The 12,555-nt window shown below is 42.6% G+C and overlaps 1 long non-coding RNA gene across 1 annotated transcript; it reads right to left on the bottom strand.

Annotated features, from left to right (window-relative positions):
• Positions 1-3,133: 3,133 nt before the first annotated feature.
• Positions 3,134-8,198, bottom strand: LOC120093615 (uncharacterized). Its single transcript, XR_010053336.1, has 2 exons — positions 3,453-8,198; positions 3,134-3,309 (listed from the first exon to the last, which is right to left on the bottom strand). It is a non-coding gene; the product is annotated as an uncharacterized LOC120093615 (long non-coding RNA).
• Positions 8,199-12,555: the final 4,357 nt, after the last annotated feature.

The following is a 12,555-nucleotide window of genomic DNA, read 5'->3' as shown; positions in this document are numbered from 1 at the left end:
AGAAAACTGTGAAACAGAGAGGACAAAAGTTTGCCGCAGTCATGAGGATAGTGAGCAGTGAGGCCTGTACTTGAACCCGGTAGTCTGGGCACCGACCACAAACTCATAATTCCTATTTCTCACTCTGTCCTAAACATGGCTCTTGTTGACTTCTTTGCCTCTTGCCATCCGTCATTCCTCTCCATCTGGGGCGTGGAAGGCCTTTTGACACGTGGCTATGCCTGGAGACTGAGAGCCTCCAAGGCCCTGCCTTCAGCTTCCCTTCAGATTCCACTGCTGCTGTGAGGGAAGTGCATTCCCACAGAGCAGCTGTCATTTTGGGGGGAAATTATGACAGAAGTCTCCTGAAAGGCCTTGGAGACTTGGACCTGATCTCATTCCACAGCCAAAGGCCACTTTCTTAAATCAAAGATGGATACAAAGCACTTCTCTATCGACTGCTCTTTTGACATCTCACTCCTCTTTGTGCAACGGGACATGCACCCTCCAGGTCCCTTTAAGGAATTTTTAAACAGTCTGGTTGGCTTGGAGATTGTCCTTTAAAATGACTTTGCCTCTCTGGACATGTTAACTGGCATTTTGCTTTGTTTTGTTTTGTTTTGTTTTTTTACATCAACTTGGCAGAAGTTATTGTCTCCCATAAAACTTTACCTTCTCCTCTCTAGACCATCATGTAAGCCTTTGCTCTTGATCGTCCATCCGCTTCTCGAGCCATAGCCATTACTCTGTCAACTCACCCTGGAGGTTAATCTACTAGTGAGAATTTAAGCGCTCTCCCGGGGCAGGATAGGAAATGGGGGATCTCAGATGCTGAAGTCTGTTGGTCTAGGTTCAAATCCTACCCCTCCCACTAACTAGCTGCTTCAAAATGGGCAAAGTTCTTAATTTTTTCAGACACTGTCTCCCTGCCTAGAACTCGAATGCCCTATTACCAGGAGACCAAATTAGACATAGCAAGTGAGAAACTTACCTCAAAGTAGACAGATCACAAAGTTGAGTGTTAGTCACCATTATCACAAACCTCTTGGAGTATAAATGATCAGATCAGGCACAGAGAGATAGGTGTTCAACCCTTTTTTTGTTTTGTTTTGTTTTGGATAAGAGTGAAAAGCGAGAAGTCAGACCCAACCATCATCAACAATATAGCCATTCATATTAATATTGCAAAATAGCTAGATTCTATCATGAGTCTTATAAAACAAGCCACCACACCCGCCGAGTGTGATATTTAGCAGGGTGGTTGGGGGACGCATACTAAGGAAAGTTGTTTGAGATCATCTATAAGAACAATTGATAGGGCTCATCTGAACAGCTAGGAAGTTTGTGGGATGCGTGCGGATGGGAGCTGGGATTAGGAGTGATTTTAATTTTGTTTTGTGTTTTTCCGCCTTCACTCTGGTTTGTGATTTTTGTAATTAGGAAAATTATAGTCTGTTGAAAAATGCTGTATAAAGATTTTCCTTCTCAGACGATCTCCTCCTGGCTCCAATTAATTTAGATTTCCAGCTCAACCCACCCATTCTGCTTCCCCCACTGCCCATAGATTTATGTTCCCTGTGCACAGCTGCAGTTGGTTTCGAAGAGTTGGCAGCGTCTATGGTGGATGTTCAGACATCTTTGTGTGGGTTCGCTCTCATCAGATTGCATTTCCATGAGAGTATTTCCTCAGGTTTTTTTCTAAAATTGTTCACAGTGACTTAGAGGATCGTTGTCCTAAATGTGAGCGAACAAGGGTCACCGTCAGAGAAGAAAACACAGTCACACTAATTGTGGGCATTAGCATCTCCTGGGGGCCATGTCTCAACTGTTAGGTGTGGAGGGGTTTAGAGACTATTTGGGAATTTTGTCTTGTCTTTCAGACAACACTGTGTGTTTATGTGGGTCTTTTATTTCCTCCTGGGACTCAGAAATACTACTTTCCTGAGGCCTCTTGCATTGAGGAGGGGGTTGGTTCCATAGCTGTTCAAACAAAGATATGGGAAATACACACTTGTAACATTAAATAATTTTGTGGGGTCATCCATGAATTCTTCTTTCCTCTGGTTTCTACTGTCCTTACAGCCCTAAGATGACTGGAAGCCACAACACAGTAGACTCAAAATATGAGATGACCCAGGATCCCTGAGTTTCTATTTAGATGGAAATCACCAGGGAGGATTATCTAAAGAGCGACATCTGGGGTGGAGGATGTACTTGAGAGAAATGAACCACATAAAGCATTGAAATGTGAGGTCAGATTGTTCGTGTAGTAATCTGATCCCAAGGCAAAGCAGGCAGTTGTAGATATGTCATAATGGGATTCCAGGCAGCATTTCCTAAGCATATAGAACACATAAAGGAATAGTTTATACACTGCACATATATACTATGATATATACAAAGTATAGAATATTTCTATAGTTTAAAATTTGTCTAATGCTTTACCCTTACGTCTTTTGCTGTCTTTCTTTACTCAGCCCTGTTAGGAGCTTTGATGAATAGTAATAAATTCGTTTTTGTTCTGTGATATAAGGAATTTAAATGCAGAGTGGTTACCTCATTTGTTCTAGTCTAGAACCATGGACTTGAGTCTGTGCATCCTGGTTCTTTTTCTCTGTTGGGTACTGACTATTTGCCCTTATACAGAAGTACTGCAAGAGTCCAGGGCGGTGGCTAATGATTCCACTGCTTACAGAAAAGACTCTGGATTGCATAAATAATCCAAGCAATAGTTCGCAAAGACAGGTTCCACAAGAAGTTACTAGGTATCTCGGGATACTGAGCTCTGAAGGTGATCAATATTGGGAAGCACAGAGTCAAGCAAGTTAGCCCCCAAATTTTCTATTTGTTGTTGATCTCTGGGTCTTTTGGCTTGGAGTTTGGAAGCTCATTGGATGAGGTGTGTAGGCCCCATAGCTAACGATGGAACCCTTTCTTGAGGGAGCTATTGCAAGAAGAGTGGTTTCGAGAAGAGCGGCTGAAGCAGTCTTAGGTAAGGGCTCTGTTCGCCACAGCACACTGGTGCCTCCTTAGTTCCAGTTGTTTACATCCAATCAGGACATTGCTCAGCGAATGCTGCTCTCAACCCATTAAACCAGAGTCAGAGGGAACTTTCGGGGTAGGATGGAAACTCACCTATCTTTCGGCTGATCCAAAATAAGAACCGAGCACATTTATTGCAGCTGAAGGAAAAGAAATGTAAATAAAGGATTGGAGGGGGGGGGCAGGAGGAGAGCTGGGGGAGGCGTACCAGCCAGCATCTTTTGAACCAACTGACAGCTTGGAGCATTTGTGACCACAGGGGGCTGTTGAGGCAGACTGGACTTGGATCTGCAGATGGATTAGACATTTATGAGCGTGACTGGCATGTAAATTTATGTGAACTAGAACAAAAAAGACACAGGAAATAGAGTCTCAAGTTCCAGGATGTAAATTGATCACATGTGGAGGGAGGGGCCAAGAGGAATTCCCACCTCACTCCGGGTGTGGGCGATTACACAATGGCCAGGTGCAGCAGGCTGGACTTGCCCTCCGTGTTTTCCTTTTCTTTGGAGTATCTGATTCTGCCTAAACACGAAGCGTGGTATTAGGCCGTACAAACAGAGATCTGATCCTGCCGGGCAACTCCTATTGAAAACCAAGATAACGCAAATATTTTCAGTTCTTCAACTTGAACCCAGACTAAGGATCGTGCTTTGTGGAATGATCTCTCTGCTTTTATTAAGAGAAGATCATTTTGTGAGAGTTGAGAATATTTGCACTTCTAGCTTGAAAAGAATTAAAAATTCCCAACCCACACATTGTTCAACCAAATATAAAGAATTGGAGAGTTTCCACAAAGTAAGGCAAGCTCCTCTTAATTAGTGTCGACTCTTGAGCTGCACCGAATCCAGTGTGGAAGGACCAGTTGTTTGAAACAAAACAAAACACCCCCCCCCACTCCTTACATTTCCAGCAGAAAAATAAAATGTGCTTTTGCACTGCAGTCTTTTGAGCTGGCATGATGATTGAACACCCTGGCGGAGGGGACAGCAGATTTTATGGGCTGGGTGGGTTCTCACCCTCCATCTTTCCATGGGAAAATTTGTGAAAATATTCAACTCTAATGGTTCGGTGAAAAACATTTGGGCCCCAGGGAATCAAGGAGAGCTAAGTTTTATTGAGGGAGTCCCATCTGGGACCAGAGGAATTAAGAAACTGAACCATGGGAGACAGACAGCAAGAAGAATAGCAAAACCAGCTTCATGGTACAGCGAGCTCCTCTTTCAGCTCTTTAGTAATGTTAGGAATTCCTGCAGTATGGAGAGCAGAGAACCAATCAGGTCAGGAGTTGGGAGCTTTTCCTTTTCTTTTCTTTTCCTTTCTTTCTTTTTCTTTTTTTTTTTTAAACTGTAGGACTTCAATGGAGTCAAAACTGAATTACTTGGTAGTGTGATGGTCCCACGTCCCCAAAGAACACTATTTATATTTATAATTTATATAAATTATCATAGATAGGTAGATAGATAGATAGATAGATAGATAGATAGATAGATAGATAGATAGATAGATAGAATTTTCTTTGGGACAGAGTTTTCCTCTGGTACCCAGAAGTGTTTCTGAACTGTTGGTAACAGCGGACATCGACGTTCATGCAGCTTCGTTCTCCAAGCCTTTCTTCCCTAGTGTAGCTGCTTCCCATGGGGGTGGAAAAACGTAAACTTCCAAATTTGGTGTCATCTTATCTTGCCCCTGGCATTGGCTACGTGACACAGTTCTGCGCATCTCTCACTTGGGGATTCTAAGACATACTTTCTCTTTTGGGATTAAAAAAAAAAAAAAAAAGACAGATTCAGGGCGAGAGATTTTTTTTTCCTCCTCAAACTTCTACTACTATATTTCTTCCTGACTTGACACAATTGTAGGTGAATGTGATGCTTAGAATTACGAGAGTTAATAGTGACCATGAGATGTCAAAGCTGAAGGGCAAGGTACAATACAATAGGGTTGACCAGATGGGCAGACAGAAAAGCCTTGTGCTTGTATTGGTATTACTGACTGTGAGTTGCGGTCATGGAGCCTTGTGTCTCCTGTTTTCTTGTGAAGTTAAGCCAGTTTAACACAGGTATTCCAATGCACCCCAATGTCTTCTAATATTAATTTAACTTGTGACAATGTCATGAAGTGCTTTAGTGAACACAGGACCTTGAAAAAGTGCTTGGCCTGTGAGTTCTGTTAACCTGAATCACTGATAGCCACAGATACAGACCAGTAGCACCCGTGGACAAAACAGAAAACCAGAAATTTGTTGGCTAATATTGGCAGAGGCCAAGGCCATGAGGACTCTCATCAGGTCTGTAGGAGAAAGCCATCATGGAGGTTAAAACTCAACATGAGAGTGAACAGGAGGATTTGTCCATATTTTAATGCTTCTTTCCTTTCCCCTTCCCTCACCTTTTCAAACATCGAGTCTGTTCTGTGTTGGCCAATTAGTTCTGGGTGTGGGGCCTGTCTGGAGTGTGGTTGAAATTCCCAGTGACACTCCCCAGGAGAAACTGATCTTCTCTTTTCCAGCAGTCATCAAGTACAAGTAGCTTTGTGATGGGGATGGGACTCTGTGTCTCCTCCACTTCTCAGTGCCGAGGCTTTGGTTTGATCCCACGCAGGTCCTGTGTATTCTGCCACAGTGTCAGTGAGTTTACATATATCAATCCTGTTGCCTGGAAGATGCTCTTCCCTTGAAGTCATCCTCCTCCTCCAGGTCTTACAATCATTCCACCTCCTCTTTGGCATAGCTCCCTGAGCCATGAGGGGAAGGAAGGGTTTCATAGAGAATCCCATTTAGGGCGGAGTGCTCCAGATCCTCTCACTTTCTGCGTACTGTGTTATTGTAGATTTCTGGGTCAATTACCATCCACTGCAAGAGAAAGCTTAACAAGGTTGAGTAACACAGAGGTCTAGGAGTATAGCCATGGGTCATCTTATCAACATGTTCTTTCAGAGGAATACTAGTTGTAGGTTTCCCCCTAGAGACAATGACGTGTCTAGTCTCAAGTTCTTGGCTACTTTAGCAACATCTAATATGAATTCTATCTCAAGGAGTGGGTCTTAAATCCAGTTTTAAAACACGGTTGATAACCACCATAACATTTCTTCAACAGTCACTGTTGTCAGTCTCAGGGTCTGTGGCTGGGTGTGATATCAATGATTACCTTTCTTCGCTGGTAACATACAGAATACCTCCCAGCACTGCGGATGCTTATGAGTAGGGGTAAAGTGTCTAGTTGAGTACCAGTTAGATTTTTCTGTGTTCTGTGATGTAAGTGGTGACTTCACAATAAGCTCTTACCATCGGGCTGTGGATAGAAACCAGTAGTCTTGGCAAAAGCCTATGCTGTTTGTAGGGGAAGGGTTTATGAAAATATACCCATTACAATATTTTTAAATTATTTTTTAAAGTTTCTGTCTAGAGGTGAGACTTACAGCTCAGTTTATAAAAAACTTTCCGTGTAAGCAGGAGGATCCGAGTTCAATACCCAGCACCGACATGAAAGGCTAAATGTGGCATCTCTGGCTATAACTTCAGTGCTGGGAAGGTGGAGAACACCTTGTTGAACAGTCAGGCTGGCATCACAGCCTCAGATCTGCCTCAAGAAACAAAGTGCACATCTGCTGAGGAAATGATCCCCCAAGATTGACACCTGACTTCTACATGCACAAACGCACATATGCGTTCACCTACACATCTGCACTAATACAAACACACATACGCACTCACCCTCACACCTGCACATATGCAACACACACAAATGAAGTTTCAAACAAACAACAGACAAATAAGAGTTCCTATCACAGTTTCCCTTTGGAAGCATTTTGTTTCATTTTATAGGATCCAGGTATTGTGGTATGTGACTTTGTTCATGTGAAAACTCTTGCTTTTTTTTTTTTTTCCTTTTTTTACATTTACTGAGTTTTTAGTAACTAGTCAGAACATGCTGGACTTAGAGCACAGAGTCAAATTCAGTACTGACAAAGACCTCCCGATTCAGCTTGTCTGTAGGACAAAGATTTACCACTCATGCCTGAAGTGTGGACAAGCCTTTCCTAAGAGTGCAGTCAGTACTCTCTAAGAGTCTTCTGAGCACATGTAGTGGGGCTCTGTGTGTGAAGGACCTGCAGGATCTGTGTCATCAGTTTGGGGTTTGTGGGTTGTTGTTTAATTGTTTTGTCTGTAAAGGATTTTTTTCCTGATAAATTAAGCAAGACAGGCCTTGACCAGCACATCGCACTTCAGACAGCCAAGCCACCCAGTAAGGGACTGCTGCTTCATACCAAATATTAATATACCAAATGTCATCTTTCTTCATTGTCACCCAGACAAGGCCAGACATAACCACTCCTCGAAGTGTTAAAACAAAATATATCTTGGCTCCCATGAAATAGACTGAGCAAGCCCTAAAATTCAGCCATGGAGCTACTGTTAGAGTCATGGCTCAGAAGCCTAACTGTGATTCAGTATCCTTCCTTTTAGGACTGCAGACAAAGCCATGTTTCTTGTGCCACAACTCTCTCGTAGAAGTGAGGACAGTGTTAGCTTTCACGCCATGGCAGAGGGGATCATACTTTAAAAGATTATGAGAAGGTGTTTGACCTCGTTCATCCCTATGGAACTGTACATTTAAACAACAGTGAGATTCCATATCCATTAGACTGGCCTACATCTAAAACTCCAACAGTTCCAAATGCTGGCAAGACTGTGGAGCTGTAAATAATCTTGTTAATTCTTCATGAGGAGGCAGTGAGGTACTGCTGTGCAGGGGGAGGCCTCTGGGACGATTTCTTACAAACCTGAATGTGCTTTGACCATCAACAGCCATGCCTGTTGATATTTTCCCAAATAAGTTACATCTACATGAAAGTTCATAGTAGTCCCAAGGATGTGAGCATTAAGGAAAAGGTAAGACTATGGACATTTAGAAAGACCATGGTTGCCAAAAGCTCGGAGAAAGAGAAAGAGAGATAACTTCGAGTGGCACAGGGATTTTTAGGACAGTCGGTTGTTCTATGTGACACTCCGAGGGTAGATACATGTCATTGCACAAGTGTGTAAGCCATAATGAAAACCATAGCCCCGGTGTGGTAGTCACGCGTCAGTGTTGCTTCTCAAGTTCAGCAAACACAGAGGGAGTCTTTGATGGGAGAGGTTGGATTTGTGTGCGTGGAAGGGGGCTAAGTGGGATGTAGGTACATCTGCTTCATTTTACCATGGATCTGAAGTTTATGCTTAAAAAGAGTGACTAATTGACTAATAAACAAATCCTTTCAATAAGTAAAATATGTACAATATATATAATAGAGTGGGTGTTACTACACAACTAGGTTACTTAATACAAATCATGATTAAATTTTATCTTAGGATTAAATTTGGTTATATACGTTAGGGAAACCATCAACAAAAGTAGTGGCTTAGACAAGAGAAAATACTAGTTATCTCTCACTTACAACAAGCCCATAGGCAGTCCAGGGTACTGATGGTGATTCCATTTCATTTTGTAAAGTCCAGAGATTCTACCGATGAAGCTTCTAAATTTGTTGAGGCCACCATCTCAGCATGTGAATACCATCCCATGGCCTCACGTGTTTGGAGCATGCTAGCCGTTCTGTCTAGGAGGGAGGAAATAAAGAATGTTGGCATGTCTCCTCCCTTTCATGGACACATGCAAGAAGTTCTCTATACATCTCACTGCGTGTCCCCCTGGACAAATGGCCATATCTGTGTGTCAAAGAATCTGGCAATATTGAGACATTGAATTGCTATTAAGTTTTTAGATGAAAGCCTAGCTAATTTTGAAAGAATTTGTTTATTTTCAATTAGTCTGTTTAAACAAAAGGAAGGGGTCTGCGAAGATGGCTCAGTTTAATTCCTGGGACATATGAGGTGGTGAGAGAGAGCCAACTCTGACAAGTTGTCTACTAACCCCCCCACACACGTACACACACACACATATACACATACACATACACACACATACACATACACATACACACACACACACACACACACACATACACATACACATATAATTAATGTAAATAAAAGAGAGGAAGCCATATTAGAATAGGCAACTAAATGGCAGAGGTCGAGCATATGTTGCTGGGATGAAAACTCACGAGCAGGGCCAGCGGCTGCAAAGATGATCAGGGAAAATGAAGTTATGAGGATAACCAGTGTGCACGTTGTGTCAGTTGGTTCTATATCAACTTGACACACATAGAGTCATTTGGAGGATGAAGTCTCTTGACTGAGACAATGCCTTCATAAGATTTGCCCATAGGGAGTCTGTGGAGTATTTCTTGATTAATGATGGATGGAGGAGGGCCCAGATCACTGGGGACAAATACCTCCCCTGGAAAGGTGGTCCTGGATGCCTGAAGAGGCAAGGGTAGCAAGCTAGTGAGCAGTGTTCCTTCATGGTCTCTGCTTCAGTTTCTGTCTCCAAATGTCTTCCTTGAGTTCTTATGATGATAATCTGTGATGCAGAAGGACTGAGAGGAAGAAAACCCTTTTCTCCCCATGCTGCTTTTGGTCTCTCATCAATACCATAGCATCAGAGACCTAGAATAAAGATGCTGTGCAAGGCTCCAGCAGAATCGGGGGTAGGGTGTAGGGAGTATAATAAAAAGTGATGGAGTCAGAAAACTGGGTGTAGTCAAACTGGATGTAGGGACTGGCATAAAGAAAGGTCAGCCGCTAGGTGACAGTGGAGACTGTGCCTGTCACTGATCCATATTTAGAGCCTGCACAGGTGCAGAAAATGCATATGGATGTGTGCGGTTGGGGACATGTCCCACGATGAGAGCTTCTCTCCTTACAGTCTGCTCACCGTCCCCATGGGGTAGGAGGTGGGGAAGAATTGCATTCCACACACACATACACTTTGAGTCTCTCAGGCTATGTGAGGATTTTTTTCCTTTTGTATTTATGATAAAACCTCCAAATATGTATCCAAGTGGGATTACCAAGCTGGGTTGCATCCAAGGGACTTTGGTTTCTTGAACTATTTCTCATCATAAATCCCCAAACAAGTTGAGTTTTTCGCTTCCTCTCCTAATCTACCGTGGAGCACAGCCCAGTGGCTTGAAGTCATCTGCTCCTTGGCAGTGGCTCCAACCCTAGATGATGGAGTGATTCTTTTCCATATACATCATTATTATTTCTAGTATAAATATTTATCAAGCACTCACTGTGCAATAGAGAAGAGCTCCTGCTTGGTGGTCTTCCCAGCTGAACAAAACAAACAAGAGAAGGGAAGAGGTGGGAAGGGACCCTCAGCTGGTGGGAAATAATAGAAGAGTCCCCAGCCCCGCCTCTCGATCCATGTCAGACAGTCTTCCGATGTGACTGTTGTACTTCAGCTAAGGTACATGCTGCCGTATGCATTTCATGTATACTGTACACAGTCTGCCAGGAGCCACACGCTGTTCTAATCTCTTCACAAGTGTTAGCCCACCGAATGTTCACAGTCATCTTGTGAAACGGGTGCTGCTGTTATCTGCACTTACAGATGAGAAATCGAGGCAGAAAGTAGCTTGCCCTAAGTCAACAGGCATGGCAGCTTTCAAGTGACATTTCAACGGAAACTCCTGATGGCAAAAATGTCCTACAGCTGCCCTGGCTGGTTGCTGGAAGCTGAGCACAGCAATTGGCTGGTATGGTAAAAGCCCACTCTGTGTGACACTTCACTGTGGCTTTCTTTTCTTCACTGAAGGTCACAGGGATGCTTCTGTACAACAGAGTCCTGCCTGGTGCTTTTGTTGTTTTATTGTGCTAAGTAATGTGGTGATTCGAACTTACCAGATACAGGCATCAAAGCGCTTTGATAATGCCGTCTTTGCTTACCCCCTGTCTGTTATAAAAAAAAAAGGATGTGATAAAGATCTACCTCTAAAGGGAGTTTTCACACAATTAATGTCAGATAAAGAGGGAAAAGGGTGACCTATGATTTGTTAGGTCACACATGGTTGGTAGTATGGTTAAAGTAAAAAGGACTGTGGTATCAGGTTGGGAAGGGAAAGTCTCAAGAATGGTCCACATGCTGCCCTACCCTGCCCAAAAGGACACGTCCTTTTCTTCCTGCCCCTCTCATAGACATCTCTAGTTTCCTTGATTTTTGCACCGAGCTCTCTCTGTCAATTGTCCTATCTCTCTATTGGAAAAGAACCCTCAGTAAAAAGGTTCTTTTTTGGCAGGTAACCCCATCACAGCCATGGGAATGCAAGTCTTAAGTCTACTGTTTGATCCTCCCCCAGTGAAGATCTCACTCCTCTGCCGACATACCAACAGCTTTGCCTCTAAAATGGTTATTAAACAGACCTGTATGGAAAGAGCAGTGGTCACAACAGAAGAAAAATCGCAGGCTTATGAACAACTGGTATCAGAGCAGCTGGAGGCTCAACATATAGAAGAGTCTACCAGCCATGGACTTCCCCTGTGTTTGTTGTAAAAAGAAATCAGATAAGTGGAGAATGGTAATGTACTTAAGAGCAGTTAATAGAATTATTCAACCAATGGGCCCTTTACAGCCTAGACTTCCTTTACTTCTTTGGAAGCTTGGTCTTTGTTACTGAGATCATGGCCTATAGTCAGAATTGACTTGAAAGATTGCTTTTTTTTCACCATGCCCTCCCATGAGCAAGATAGGGAAAGGATTACTTTCTCAGTACCTACTCTGAATAACAGTGTTCTATTAAAGAGATACCATTGGAAGGTACTTCCACAGGGAATGTTAAATAATCTACTTTATGTTAATGTTTTGTGCAACAATCATTAGAAATAACCCATAATCAATTTCCTCAATCTGTCATTTATTATTATATGGATGACATTTTGTTGGTTGACTCTGACAAAGACATTTAAGATAATATGTTTAAGGTAACACAAAGAATTCTGCCTTGTTGAGAGTTACAAATTGCTCCAGAAAAAAAATACAGAGAGGAGATTCCCTTAGTTGTTTGGGTTATAAAATCAATCAACAAAAATTCAACCATAAAAGGTACAGATCTGTAGGGACCAAGTGCAACTCCTAATGATTTTCAAAATGTAATGGGAGATATTAACTGACTGAGACCTACAATTGGATTAAGTACATATGAGTTAAGTAATTTGTTTTAACTATTACAAGGAGATTCAAATTTAAACAGTCCAAAATATCAACCATGAATCAGTAGCAACAGTTCAGTCCAAGCAGCAAACACCAAAAACAAATCAGTAGCACTGGCTAGATCCAGAAGAAACCTCGAGGCTCCTCTGAATCCACACAAGTCTATGAAAGTGACCAGAAGCAGCCAGAATGCCAAGAGGAGGTCTTTGACACTTTTCTTTCTACAAAGTTGCAACAAGTGAAGATCAGCAAGGACCAGCAAAGCATGGCAAGGGGAGTGAACAGTGTCCTGAACTGTCTGTTGACACTCTTTCCAAATATTATGCATCCTCTCAAATGTGTGCCCTGGCAAAACATCCTCTCATAAAGCAGCTTCCACAAATATCACGTGACACAAACTGAAAAGGAGACCAGAAATCTCCACTTCATTCTTCCT

Source organism: Rattus norvegicus, chromosome 7 (genome assembly GCF_036323735.1).
Source record: "Rattus norvegicus strain BN/NHsdMcwi chromosome 7, GRCr8, whole genome shotgun sequence".
NCBI lineage: Eukaryota > Metazoa > Chordata > Mammalia > Rodentia > Muridae > Rattus > Rattus norvegicus.
Note: the sequence above shows the minus strand (reverse complement) of the source record. Positions and strands in the feature narration are given on the sequence as shown.